This window comes from Pinus tabuliformis, chromosome 8 (assembly GCF_031772625.1).
Source record: "Pinus tabuliformis cultivar Carrire ecotype Pingquan chromosome 8, CPIR1, whole genome shotgun sequence".
Lineage (NCBI taxonomy): Eukaryota > Viridiplantae > Streptophyta > Pinopsida > Pinales > Pinaceae > Pinus > Pinus tabuliformis.
In genome coordinates this window covers 1,372,764,303-1,372,779,866 of record NC_142294.1, presented here as the reverse complement: position 1 = coordinate 1,372,779,866, position 15,564 = coordinate 1,372,764,303, and the positions used below count along the sequence as shown (strand labels likewise).

The window sequence follows — 15,564 nt, the reverse complement described above, 5'->3', positions numbered from 1 at the left end:
CTGATATGATTTTCTTAGGAACTCCATGAAATCTAATGAATTCATTTATAAATATTTGAGCTACTTCAACAACTTCATAAGTATCTCTCACGTGAATAAAATGGGTGATTTTCATAAGTTTATTTACCAAAACCATAATCGTATTATGGCTTTGTGGTGTAAGAGGTATCCTGATAATAAAATCCATATAAATCACCTCCCATTTGGTCATAGGAATGTTGAGAGGTCGCAGGAGACCCATTGGGTGACAATGGTCAACTTTCACTTGCTGACATTCTAGACATTTTGCAACAAATTCGACAATATTCGCGCTTCATTCCTTCCAAAAAGAAGAGTTTCTTTGTGTCAACTTACATTTTCTCTGTTGTCATCTCTTTTCATCTTCTTTTTGCACCTTGCTTGCACTTTTCTCCATCATCTTCTTCTATCGTGGAGTTTTCTTCTTATTTATCTTCATTGTCTACTATAGTCATGGAGTCTCTTCTCTTCTTTTCATATTTTTCCTAATCTTCATCTTTCTTTATCGACTACAATTCCTCTCTGAATCTTCCATTATACTTGCATAAATTGTTTCTTGTTGGAGGAATATCTCCATCCAACAATACACCTATGATAGTACATTGAAAAACTTAATTGATGCACTAATGTCATGATTTGACATGACTTGACATGACTTGACATGACTTTACCATAAATTTAAACTTGAATGTTGGGCAACACCAATCATAATTTTTTTTTTAAACAACACAACAACGATTTCTTCATGATTGAAGCTTTTTTTTTTTGATCAAGTAAGAGTAGGACCTTCTATTAAGCTAGCCAAATATACATAATTTACATGAAGCTGACCCTCTCTGTGAGAGTACAACAGTCAGCAGGGCAGGCAGAACCAAACCAATCACCCAAAACCAAGAGAAGCCTAAATAGGAAAACCAGGGAGAAACAGCCAAGCAAATAGGGCACACGGCCATCTGGTAGTGCTGACGTGCACCAAAAGGACCTAGAACTCCTTGGAAGCTGAGTCCACTAAATCGGGGGCCACAAAAGACCCGCCGAGGCTCCATAAGAGGTCCCACCACAAACTCCACTTAAAACTAACAAACGGACTCGATGAAAAATAAAAGCATAGCACTCTAATCTTTTTTCGGGTTTGACCAACTAGCACAAACAAAATGCCACCGTTGATCAACTGACTAAGATCCAACAACCTTCATGAATATCGGGAGGACGAGAAGCTCGAGAGTTAACTGCCCGATGAGGGCAGTTTTCTCTCACCTCGCGTCGCAACGTGTCGCACAAAGAGTGGAATCAGAGCCAAACTAAAAAAAACCAGAAACCATTCTGACCCCGCCCGCTATACCACTTGTGGTAATGAAACAGTTGTTTCACGGAAAAACAAATCGCCACCGTTGATCAACTGACTAAGATCCAACAGCCTTCATGAATATTGGGAGGACGAGAAGTGCGAGAGTTAACTGCCCGATGAGGGCTATTTTCTCTCACCTCGCATTGCAACGTGTCACACAAAGAGTGGAATTGGAGCCAAACTCAAAAAAACCAGAAACCATATTGACCCCACCCGATATACCACTTGTGGTTTGAAACGGTTGTTTCGCAGAAAAACAAACACATCCTTTCGCCACGTGATGTCCTTCAGATTAGTCCAGCGGGCAGTTCTTGAGCCACTCCAGTCCACCCAGATTCTTTGTCAAACACCAACTAAGCAATATGAAAATGGACACCCCAACCTGTGGTGTTGTCCGAGTCAATCCTTTCATCATTCAATCAAAAGTACACCAAGCTTTGGAGAACAACCAAACCACAAAGGGTTAGACTGTAAGGGGTTCTCCATCCTCTCGCCGGTCTTCTGAGTCCCTTCGATTCGTCCTATTAATCCACAGTTCCATATCCTGGGTCGCCTGACAGAGACAGTCCTCCCACAATTTGCTTGGAGGTAACGAATCCCAGGCATACCTAGAATCCCTGTCCCTGTTGGTGACACCTTCATTCGCCAATCGATCCGCTAACATGTTAGCTTTCCTTTTCACATGAACAAGTCTGACAGTTTTAAGGGTTTGCAGGTGAGAGTAGATGCGGTGAAAAATCTGCAAAAGCTTTCAGTGCTTTGACACTTTATCTGGAGAGGTTCCAATGCATATTTTCTTAGCCACTCTAATAATCAATTCCGAATTTGCTTCAATTATAACATTGTGTGAATTTGAATCCACCAAGATTTCCAAGCATTGCTCTAATGCCATGAGCTCAGCCATGTTATTAGTGGCTTTCCCTAAGTGGCCATGGAATATTTTCTGTATTTGCCCCTGATCATCTCTTATGGCACCCCTAAAGCCTGCTAATCCCGGGTTGCCCTTGGATGCTCCATCAATATTAACCTTTAAGAAACCATAAGGAGGGGGCTTCCAAATGTTAACACCTTTATTTATTAGGCTCAGTTCCTTTATTATTCCCAGAGGACTGATGGATTGGAGATTTAGGTGAAGTAAAATGCTCTCCTCTTGGGGTAGAGGAGGATCTTTAGGAAGGGTCCTCAACAAGCTTCTTACTATGTCTTTGAGTTGCCTTAGAATTTGATCAATTATGTGTTGGGGCTTGCTTGTTTTGTTTTTGAAGATCTTACTGTTGCACTCTTTACAAACATTCCATATGACAAAGCCTGGAACCATAATCCATGCTTTATTAATAATCTCATTCCCTGAGAAATTCTTCCTCCAGTTCTTCAAAGTATTAGATATGGTGAGACTGTCCCTATCAGTTTGTTTAAAGATTGAGGCCACCCAGTCCCACACCTGGGAAGTGAAAGGATAGAGGTTAAGAAGGTGTTCAATCGTCTCCTCATGTGTGCCACATAGGTAACATTTGGAAGGACCAATGAAGCCTTTCTTTAGGAGATTCTCCCAAGTTAAGATCTTCCTTTGATGCACTAGCCAGATGAATAACTTTATTTTCATCCAGTGGGGGCTTTGCCATAGTGTCTTCCATACTAGATAAGGATTCACAAAGTTAAATCTTGTAACTTCCTGTTTAGCCTCTTTGAGGTTAAAGTTACCTTCGGAATTATTTCTCCATCTTAATTGATCAGGTGAGTGGGAAACCAGAATCCTTCTATGCTCTAGATCCTGGGTGAGAGCGTCTACCTTGGCCTTCAGAGGACTCTCATCACTATATCTTAGAACTTTCCAATTCCTCCATTTTCCATTGTTCCTTCCTTGGTCCCAGAAATCTTTTACCAAAACCAGACCTTTGCTGTCTGTATCACTTTTGAGATCTGCTAATTCATCCCTATAAGGGTTGGGTTCCTGTTGCCAGTTGTCCTCCCAAAATCTAGCAAGGTCCCCTACTCGGATTTCCCAGAAACAATGTTGCTGAACAATACTTTTATTTTCCCAGGCAAGGTTCCAAATATGTGAGCCCCTGATTTTCCCTAACATTCTAATGTGATCCTTCTCCTACCAATACTTGGCATACTTTTGTTTCCAAAGCTTAGCCCAGGGGGCATTCGACTCCTTGATCCATCTCCACCAAAGCTTAGCTCCCGAAACTCTACTGAGGGTCTCAGGATCATGAAGCCCCAAGCCGCCATGGCTTTTGGGCTTGCAAAGCTTGTCCCAGGCTACTAAAGCCCACTTCTTTTTCTCTTCCCCTCTGCCCCACAGAAAGTCCCTTTGTATACTTCTTATCTACTACTTAATGCCTTGAGGAGCAGGAAGAGCTACAAACATGAAAATGGGAATTGCCTGCAAGACCGCCTATGTGAGCACAAGGCGCCCTGCCAAATTTAGTGACCTGCATGTCCATTTTCTGACCTTGTCCTGAAGTTTATTTAAAATTGGCTCACACACTTTCTTGCTAAGAGGTTTGTCAGTAAGAGGAGTGCCAAGATATTTGGAGGGTAGCTGTTCCCTTTGAAATCCAAGAATTCTGGTAATATTTCGCTGAATAGATATATTAGTGTTAAAGAAAAATACTTTGGACTTGTTAAGGCTTACCTCTGTGCCTACTGCCATAGCAAAGTCATTTAAGATGTTTTTGATTGCTCTAGCTTCCCTGACTGTGGGTATGCCCTGCAACATAGTATCATCCACAAATTGTTGATGAGTGTTTGCCATTCCATCCAAGGTGAGTTTAATGCCCTGGATTCGCCCTTCCGCATTTTCCCTTTTGATCGCTCTACCCAGCCCTTCCATCATGAGGACAAAGAGGAACGGTGAGAGTGGATCTCCCTGTCTGAGTCCTCTGGAGGGTGTGAAGGTTCTTGATGGTGCTCCATTAAGTAGTATGGAAAAACTAGTCGTGGTGACTACTGCCATAACCCATCTTATCCAATTTTGGTCAAAGCCATATGCTTCCAGAATTGCTCTTATGTAAGACCAGCTTAGCTTGTCATAGGCTTTCGCTAGGTCCAACTGAATGATCATACCTGCTTGTTTGTTGCTTTTGAGAGAGTGTACCACCTCACGAGCTTGGATTATATTGTCGAGGATTTGTCTTCCTTCCACATAACCTGTCTGCTCCTCCGAGATGAGAGAAGGTAGTAGGGGCTTGAGTCTGTTGGCTATTACTTTGGAAATAATTTTATACACCACATTACATAAGGCTATGGGTCAAAAACCATATGGAGTCATGGAATTTTCTTGTTTTGGGATCAAAGCTATGAAGGGAGCATTAAGAGCCTTCAGAACCTTCTTGGACTTTCTTGAGTCTTCCACAACCTCGAGGATATCCTGTTTGACTATTTCCCAGTAGGCTTTGAAGAAGTCTACATTGAATCCATCCAGGCCTGGTGCTTTTCCATTCTGCATTTCATTAATTACTTCACTGACCTCCTCTTCCAACACTGTCCTGTTTAGATTTTGGTTGTCCTCTTTGGTGACCAGCTGAGGAATGTACTGAGTGAAGTGGTCAATGAACCTAGATCTATCCTCCAATGGTTCCTTTGCAATATTGAAGAAGTGTTGTACAAGGACCGATTCCATATCATTGTGAGAGACAAGTTCAATCCCTTGTGAATCTTTTATCTTTGTGATTTTGTTGTGAGCCCTGTGAGCCATAGTGGATTTGTGAAAGAACTTTGTATTTCTTTCTCCTTCTCTAATCCATTTTATCCTAGGTTTCTGCCTCCAAAAAATTTCCTCTTGTAAGCATCGATCTTCCCATTCTTTTTGCAAAGAGTCAGTTAGTTTTTGCCGCTCTTCGGTGAAGCCATCTATGATGTTGATCTGATTGATCTCCTGGAGCTTCTGCTCAGTCTCTCATTTGGCTTTGAAGATATCGCCAAATTCCTTTTTGTTCCAAGCTTTAAGTCTAGATTTGATATGTTTAAGTTTCTGTTGGAGCATGAACATTTTAGTGTCTTGAATGTTCAACTCCTCTCTCCACCATTTATCAATGTTACGAGTGAATTTAGAGCGTGAGAGCTAGGCATTTTCAAACCGGAAAGGTCTATTCTTCGGTGTGCCCATAAAGGTGGCTTCCAGCTGTACCGGCAAGTGATCTGATCCTCCAAAGGGTAGAAGGGAAGCTGTCATGGCAGGGCCTATGAGAAGGAGGTCCTTTGAAATTATAAATCTGTCAAGTTTGGAAGCAACTTGAGAAGCACCTCCCCTCTTGTTGTTCCATGTGAAGGTTCTGTTATCTCAAAATCAAGCCCTGGAAGGCTGCAACCCAGGAAGACTTCAAGTAACTATTTCACACCAATCTTTTGACTAAGGCTTAGCCTCCTTAGCCTGAGAGGGCTCTCTCAAAGGATTATTGATTTTGACTATCAGTAAGATGGCTAACTCTTGTGAATAACATTGACAAATAATGAAGGCTGGACAAACATTACATAAGTTTCCATTGGGCCTATGGAGTCAAACATACTACAGCAAGCAATGATGACGCCTTACATAGAAATCAGGGCACTTAGCATTTGGATGTTCAGAAAACCACTTATATAAAACCACAGTTTACAAAGGCATACAGGAAGTCAGAGCATGATCAATGAATTCTGAGTGATTATGCATTTGTACAACTGTAAAAGAACACTAAAGAAAATATATCATCACACATTCTGAACAAGTAAATCCCTTATGAATCCTGAGAAGTAAAACAGTCATTTATATTACTGAACTCTTTTTTTTACATAAGCCAAAACAGTCCTCTATTTTATAAAATATCCAACCCTCATTACATCACTGTCTTAGCTATATATAGAGTGCTTATTCTACCTGATTCGAGCTTCCTCCTCCAGCATGAGGGGAGCTCGATAACTACCTATGATGACACCTACTAACTTTTAACTAACTAATAATTACAGCTGACTACTAATTGACAGCGCTGGAATCCTAAAACAATTAAAATTCTAATTCTACTAGATCTTCTAGACTTCTAAATCAAATAGGACTCAAATTCCATAACAGCCTTGATCTTCAATCCTTTTCGTTCTCTGACATCTGGAGTTTGGCTGAGATAGCTGTGATGAACCTTTAATGCTCCATGTTTGTCTTCAATGACACATCTTTTCTGTTACCCTGAAACATAGGCCCCTGTTTGTCGGTCTTTGATGTGCTTCAAAATGTTCGAATCCAAAGATCTTCCTGTGAAGCAGGTTTCGTTGAATAGATCTTCCTCCAAGCTCCTCACAAAATTGGGTAGCTGCTGTTGCCATTCTTCAGTAACTGGGTGCTGATAAAATAATTGCAAGATTCTCTCTATGGTATCTGGCCGCACTGCATATAAATCAATGTTTGCACGCCATGATCTTGGTATACCTCCATCCATCTCCTCGGATAGACACGAATAGCCGATATTTTGTTACAATTGGAGTAATCTGCTGGCGAATCAAACACCGTTATGCGCGCTGCTCGGTGTTTCAACCAAAGGAAAATGTGCAACCCCTTTCCTACGCCTTTCGTTCCGCTGAAAAGGATGAAGAGATTGCCCTATCTGGTTCCTAAAGCAAAAGAGAGAATGGATCTCAAATAAGAACCCGACTTTGAATGACTCTTTCATTCACATAGTGCAGCCCGTCCACTCTTCTTCTGATTCGATGCAAAGAATTACTGATAAGATGGATGCAAGCATATACCATTTGTTGGAACTCTGTTGACACAAAAACCGAACCCTAACGCATTTGGTTATTCCTTAAACAAAAAGAATTCAATTCAGTTTCAGTGTTGGCATAGACCAGCCATACACAAGACACTAAAGAACTTGTTACACGATGGTCGTTGAAAACTATTCTGAATCTGTTTCAATTTAAATTTCTCTGAGTTTTCCAGTTCTTGGATAAATTTCCTCAAATGCTGGAAGTACTTGGGGTAAATTTCAAGGTTACAGTGACCACCTCCATTGACCCACAAAGGTTCATACGGTTCTGTAGATAGCTTGTATAGAGCCTTGTATAGAGCCTTTCCATGTGACATGTCGACTATATCATCGTCTGTTCCATGTATACCGAAACCTCACTGCCTGTTCGACTAGCAAGTAACGCTAGGCATGACTGCACATTTTTTCTCACAATAAGTGTCGCATTTGGATTGAAAAGCTCTGCAGCAAGAAAATCCACAACTCCTTGGAAACTCTGTTTTCGATGTTCACATATTGAGCCCTTTCAAACTACCCAAATTCCATTGGCAAGAAACTCCTGCTAAGGGCTCTCTAAAAGCACAATTAATGTGTACATTTTGATGTGAATGTCCATTTGATATCAAGTTATCTCTACGACCATCAATCCACAAAACTGCACGCATCTGAGGCAGGTTATCTGCACCTTTCTGATCTGGGTGAATCTTAACACCACTACTTGGCTCTAGATATTCCAATGAAGTTTCCAATTCGGTCTCAATACAGTCAACTTGAATACTTCGCCAGCATAATACAGATGATATTACCATTGCCCCACCTAGAATTCTATGTGTCACTTTGATGTTAAGTTCACTACCCAAAAACTGAACCAAGGGTGGGCCTTGGATCTCCATTTGGCCAGGGACCGACTCTAGGAACTTCAGATGAAGATCATCAACAGAAAGACTAACAGCAGTATCACTGGGAACCATTTCAACGAAGCTACCAAATGATCCAGTCTTATCCAATTCTTTGTTTCCATTCCTTTGTTGCATACTTTCACCTGTGCTTCTTTCTTTACCTCCACTTCCAATTCTTGATATTTCCTCACCCACCTTCCCCATATATGCATATAATTTCAAGACGAATAATAGTTGCTCTACAGAAGTGTTTGAGGTGAACTTTTTACATGCTACACCCATCCTGACCACACCACCTGGAGGTGGTACTGTAACCAATGGACTACCATCCGCCGTCACCATTGCTCCTTCTATGCCAGGTTCATGCAATTCAACACAATTCCACAAGCCTGACGTCCAATCATGAGGGCTTTTACTCTGAGCTAAATCATCAAAGCTTCCCGTCTCTAGAGATAAACTCAAGTGTGTTGCCCGCAAAAACCATTTTCTTTGACTGGAATCAATAGGCTGGCCCTTCCTGGCACCAAACAATCTCCGCATTTGGATATCGCTTCAACTCCCGTTGGACCAGATCATATGGGAATGGGCATAGTTGCTCAACCCGACAAATAGCGACATCTTTCCTTTGAAGTCTCTGTCTTTCCTCATCCAGCTCATAATAGATCTTTCCAGAACAAAGTATCAGACGCTTGATGCCCTCCTCTAGGTCAGAGTGATCATTCTGATCCTTAATGAGACGTTTAAATCGGGTTCCCTGCTTGTCAAATCCGGGATGACCTTGCATGTCATCAAATTCAGACAGATTTGATTTGCAGTCCTTGTGCCGAAGAAGATTCTTTGGAGACATGACAATCAAAGGTTTACGGAAATCCCGATTTATCTGGCGACGAAGAACATGAAAATAGTTGGCAGGAGTTGTCACATTTACAATTTGCCAGTTACACTGCTGAATTTGGGTGCGTAATGTAGGATCCATCTCAGGAATCACAAAAGGATTGTCATCACTCATCTGGAGAAGCCGCTCTAATCTTGCACTAGAATGCTCTGGACCCTGGCCATCATATCCATGAGGAAGCAAAACAACAAGTCCAGATTGGCAAAGCCATTTTGATTCCCCACTGCTTATGAACTGATCAAAAATGACTTGGGCGCCATTTGCAAAATTACCAGATTGAACTTCCCACAGGACCAATGAATTGGGATTTTCCATTGAATAACCCAATTCAAAACCCAGAACACCAAATTCTGACAGAGAACTGTTGCTCACGGTAAACATCTCCTCAGGTTGATTCATGATAACATGGTAAGGAACTTGAGGTATTACATTAAAATAATACCGTGAACCAAAAAACTTGTAAAAGAATTTGATGCTTAATGCATGCACTACGAACCATCTGAAGGATTTGCCACACCATGATCTCTGTAAATCTCAAACTCATCAGGACTCCACCGGCATACAAGGTTGAGGTGGAATGTAGCCATTTGAACACACATTAAATGTAGTATGCGAGATGCTTCGGGTGATATCGGCTCTCCTTCTCGGCAAACTACATGATCTGTTACTAATTCTATCACACCTTTATTTAATCGAACTGGCATCCCCTGCTTCCGCACATAATCTTGCAACATGTTCTCATTCTTCACAAATGTAACACACCTGGAAACTTGCAACATCTCTCTCAAATCTGTCTGAACCCGTTTTGCAACCTGAGCTTACGACGACACCTAATGACCTAATGATAAGGATAGGCGATCGAATTGACAGGCAAAGGGTATAAGCTAGTCACTGATAATGAATTTTGATGGATATGACAGCTGTGTAAGATTGGCTGTGGATTAAGACAAATTCCCAATTTCGTAGCGCAGTGAGTACAAAATATGAATTATGCGCTACGAAATCACTTTAAAACTGACTTATGCGCTACGAAATTACCTAAAGGGCTTTGTAGCACATAATAACCTTTGAACAGAGTTGACACATGGAAATGAGACCGGGGATGAATAAGAATGACCGGTGATGAACGAGAATACATAGTTGACTCATAAGACTCAGACTCTAAGGCAAACAAAAACTCAAACTTAGACTAGCACCGACTTTTAGCATCAAACAAATGTAAGACATTTGGCATTGGAATTTTGTCAGTGATAACAGGTTCCATTTATTGTTTCAGTTTCCACTAGTCCCATATTCATAATGAAGTTCTGGAAGGCCATGGATTCTCTTCCTAGTTGTCTAGTGCCTCATTTTTTCTCTGAAAGAGACCTTATCATATTGAAATCTCCTGCAACGATCCAGGGCATGTTGGGATGTCTTGCCCTTAGATCCTCCAGTGAGGTGAGAAGCTTGAGTTTGTCTGCTTGCTTTTGGGGTCCATAAACATTTGTGATCATGTATACCTCCTTATCACCTACAGGCTGACAAACCAAGGAAAGATAGTTCTTGGATGCTTCAGCATCCAAGATTCCAAATTTCTGTGGATCCCACAGTGTGAGAATCCCCCCCACCGAGTTGTTTGCCTTAACCTCTAGATACTCATACTTGATTAACCACTTATTATGAATTTTCCTTATCTTATCCATTGAACATTTTGTCTCCTGAATAAACACCATATCTGGTTTTTCTTCTTTCATTTTGTTACTGAGATTTCTTTGTTTCCTTCTATTTCCTATGCCTCTAATATTCCAGGTTGTGAGCTTCATTAAGAAAGGTTTGTAAAGGAATAACTGGTGAGATCTTTCATCTTACCTGAGTTAATCAATAGTTTCCCACATTCATGCAGCAACTCATTCTGTCTTTTTCTTCCTCTTTTCCTGCCTGAGCTCTTTGGAGATTGTGCCTGTGAATTCTCCATCATTTTGACCCCACTCGGTTCTTGGCTTTCATGATTTCTTTTGACTCCAGCTCCCTTCGATTGTGACCTCCATAGAAAGAGCTGTTGTACTCTGTCATAATCCTCTTTCGGCAGGGAGTCCACTCCTATGTTCTTTCCTTGTTCCAGAAATTTCTCTAGATCTAGATTTTCCCTGTCTAGAATCTCCTGTAGTTCATGGTCCTCCGTTCCAGCTTCACTTGGAGTCATCTCATGGTCCCTACTGATTTCCATGCAGCTTGGTAGATCGTCCTTTTGCTGGTTGGTTACTGTGATATCCTCCATTACAGCTTCCTCATTCTGCTCCTTGGTTATATTTTCCATGTCCTGGACTGTATCCTTGTTCCCCTCTTCTTCCTCTAGGACCTTGAAATTGTTGTGTCTTGTATGTCTGTCCTCATTTATCTTCTTATGTGGACGTTTACCCCCTTTCCCTTTGCCCCCAACCTTGGTGAAACCCTCTTGATCTCTATCCACAGTAGTTTTCCCACTACCTTCCCTATTGACTGTTGGGCAGTCTCTGAAAAGATGCCCATGTTCATGGCATTTGCGGCACCTAAAAGGGATGTGCTCATAGTCCACAGTCTGCACCCATTCTTCATCATACACTTCTAAAATTATCGCTTCCGGAAGGGCTCTAGATAAGTCCATTTCCACACATATTTTGGCGAAAGAGGTATATTTTCCTTTCAGAGTTGCCTCTGAGATCTTTAGAAAATGCCCTAGCTTGTTACCTATTGTTTTCAAAGATTTTGGTAGCCAATAATCCAGAGGAAGGGAGTAAATTCTGATCCAAACTGGTACTGATGTAAATGTTTCCCATTCTAGGACAAAGTTCATCATCCATGGCCGCATGTAGAGTCCTGCCGCAGCATAGAAATATGGCCCCCCTTCGAACACTCTATCTTTGTCCTCTAGGCTTGTGAATACCACTGTGAAGAAGCCCTTAGAACCCAGATGAAGATGTATTTCCCCCTTTGGCTTCCAATGGCTCCTTACCCAGACGTGTAACGCCCTCTTCGTCAGCCATAGCCCCATGAACTTGCATATGATCGCATGTTCAGCCATATGATCCCTATGTGCTTGTATCGTCGGATTGCTTAATATGACCCGGGGAATGATGCTCGATTTGGGTTTTTAGACCCCAGTTGTCCTTATGGAAGTCGGTTTTTCATTGCTGCCTCCATTCTCCTTTTCTTCACTTGTTTCCTACTGATCCCCTTCTCGATCCTGAGGTCCGTTTCTTCCAAATGTTCCCTTGCTTCCTGTCTCTGATACCTTCTCTAGAGGTTTTTTGAAATGCTTCTTTCCTGCTTCCTTACTTCCTTATGAAACTATCTGACTGTAGGAGGGAGCATCACTCCCCCCTGCACATCCCACCATGGTACCCTGAGTCAAAACCCTAGCGCCAACTCCAACCCTAGCTCAAGTTACAGTCTTGGCTCCATATAGTACATTAACTTTCATTCATAAGAGGAGAGAAAGAATTCCTTCATGATTGAAGCTTTTGTCTCCATTTACATTAATAATTTAACTAATTAACTTGAGTTCAACTCTATAAAATTTGAGTTATCATTTTCTTAGACCCTTACATTTCCTCACTTTAATGGCTATGAAGACCTTTACAAAACTTTCAATTCACAATTATTTGCCATTAACTTTCCTTTAAACTCGATTTCACATTTTAGTGATATCTTGGCTCACAAGAATATATCTTCATTGAATCATCAGTTCTTCTTCTTCTTCTTCTTTTTTTAAATCATTGTCTCCAATATGGTCCAAAACACTTTGTCGTAATATTTATTGTAACATCAATGGTTATACTTTTAATTTTATGGATTTTATAAATGGGCTTTACAAAAAATCTTTAAGTGTTGGTACCATATAAAATGTGAGTTCTTTTGAACTCCAATGGGTAGCCTTTTCTATTTTATATTAAAATATTTAAACTTTGGTACCATATAAAATATACTTCCCCCCCACCTTTTTTTTAAGAAGCCTCTAATATCTGGTTGATTGGCTTAGGCTTTCCCTCATCTTCATATATGGAATTGTACTATAACAAGAAAGTTGTCATTGCAAGCAATTTGAAGTTTCAAAATTTTAAATTGCATACAACATCCACAATCGCTCCTCAAAATTCTCATTTTATTCTACTCAAAGTTTTGTGTTTTGACACCTTGATCACAAATGGATTATTCACACTCATGCAAAATTTCATTATCCCCCTTTCTATTTAATTCTTGAGTTCTCAACGAACCCCACAACATGTTCGATGTTGTAAGTGGAAATCAAATTTCTGAGAACACTGAATTCAATAATGTGTTTCCCCACAATCAAGGAATATATATATATATATATATATATATATATATATTTCTCATTAATTGGGTGACCAAATGTCTAATAATTATATTAAAATTCTGAAAAACATGTTCTGAAATAAATAAATTCTCCACGTAATTATATCTATAGTATCATCTGCCTCTACCGTGAAACCCTCATACATGTAAATTAGTCATAATCCTATTTTTAATAAATATGTAATAAAAATAAAAATAAATAAATAAAAGGCGAAGAGACCTTGTCATACTTCTCTTGTGAGTGGTCTTCACAAATTAATTAGAGTTGGTTTGGATATACTAGTCTTAACTATTTTCATAATAATTACTTTTGAAGTTTTTCATATACATTAAAAAAAAAAGTCTGAGATACAAGGTAAGTTATCTCTAAAAGTTGGATTTAAATTTCAAATTTCGAAATTATATATGGCTTAAAAGTTTGTTTGTTTTTTTTAATAATAATAAAAAATAACATATCACATAATATGAGTTATATTATATTAATTTTTTTTTTTGAAGAAAAAGACTTCACCATTATCGCAGAGTATACAGGAAATATTAATTATTTACGAAAGAGAGAAAATGATGACGAGACTGTATGATGACTCTGCTTTCCATGAGAATTAGATTTCAGGGTCCAATTGACGTGATACCTATCCCACTGGAAAGAGGAAAGACTAGGCTATTACAGGTCCAAAAGCAATGTTGTGGTTATGAAATGTAAATAGTTAGCATACAACTTTTCTCTCCCTAACCTCTTCCTTAATGTCTTCTTATTGGAGAAAAAATTGCAATTATTCAAAGATTACACCAGCAGTTTGTACAAATAATTTCCAGCCATCCAATCGACGAGTGCAGACTTGGGGCAACTTCTTACAAATCCTATCCAATGCACCTTAGTAGAAATTCCCTTCAATTTAGGTTGGTTCCCTTCTAGCACAGTGATGAGCCCCAAATTTGGTAACATTTTGGGCTCATTTGGCCTACTTACCCTTGCTCAACCCTTCATTTTTTTATCACTTATGCATCATTTCTTAGTATATTCATGTTATTTGTAGGAAGGAGGGCAGTCACTATTCCTAGGTGGCTAATACATGTTTATTTCAGGTTTTTTGACATTAAATGGAGCAAAACCACGTAGATGAAGGCAAGGAGACAGCCAAGGTGGCATTGCGGTTTTGTAGGAAGGTTGTCCACAGCCTTGAATGGCCTTCCTCGTGATCTCCACCCCAACTCCGAGCTCCAACAGCTATCACCACCGAGCTAGAAGGCAGCCAACGGATTCTAAGGGAACATAAGTTTACTTTTAGTTGGTCAGCCAAGCCCCACTAATTTAGGAAGCCAGCTTGGCCCTCATAATGTATAAATATTGAGGCTGTAGCCTTCGATGGAAACTTTTGAAACTTTGTTGTTCATTCTAGACTACGAGCTGATAGCTCTGTTTTGCTTTTTGTAAGCCATTTTTGGCATGTTATCAGACTTTTGACTATTATCTCTTAATGAATAAGCAGGAAGATTTGAGGCAGCTCTGAGTTCTTAAAGGAGCTTAAGCTCTCAGGGTTGGGCCCAACCTGAGAGCCTAAGGCTTCCTTCCTTTGTATCATTACTTGTCTTTCTTTCAGCATTACATTTCTTTGCCTTTACATGCATTTGGAAACACAGTTTGCTGAGTTGAATTTCTTGATGTGATTAAGTAGGTTAGTTTATGGATAAAGTGCTTTCAGTACTTTAAATTAGAGTAAGGGGATTAAAATTCATCAGAGTTCCAAGAAAAGGTTGATTGCACACTCACTCCCACCTCTGTTTAGAGATTGGGAGTGCAGACCGTGCCAACCACCAAAAAACACAGTTTTACATGTTCATGCCAGCTTTAACGTAATATTTCCGTTTGTAGAAGTGTCCATGCATTTAGATCTTGAGCAATAACTCTTTGTTTCAGCACCTTGCACGATTTTCCCTTAAAAACGACATTGCTGTTCTATGGTTTTATAAAAACAGTTAGAATAGGTTGGTGAATTCTCGGTTTTGTGCAAGACACGGGTGATTTGTTTCATTTACACTGCGCAGCACCACTCTATCATTTCTTTATCCTTTTGAGCCATGCCTAAGCCATCTACTTATCTCCCAGTTAGATCATTTGCCTCCCAACTCTTCTATCATCCACGTTGTTTTATCTTTTCGGCCTTCCATTGCCTCTACCCTCCTCTAGATCAACCAGCTTTACACACCCCCTCTCCATCTCATCTCTCTGTCCATAAGCCATCACAAGCTCCCCTCCTACCTCTCTATCCACCCATACAGCTCATTCACCCATCCATCACCCAAAAATCCTATTGCAGAACATCCTGTAGAAGTTAGCAGACTTCC

The 15,564-nt window shown here is 40.2% G+C and overlaps 1 pseudogene; it reads right to left on the bottom strand.

Annotated features, from left to right (window-relative positions):
- Positions 1–8,484: 8,484 nt before the first annotated feature.
- On the bottom strand, positions 8,485–9,279 carry LOC149240617 (uncharacterized; annotated as a pseudogene).
- Positions 9,280–15,564: the final 6,285 nt, after the last annotated feature.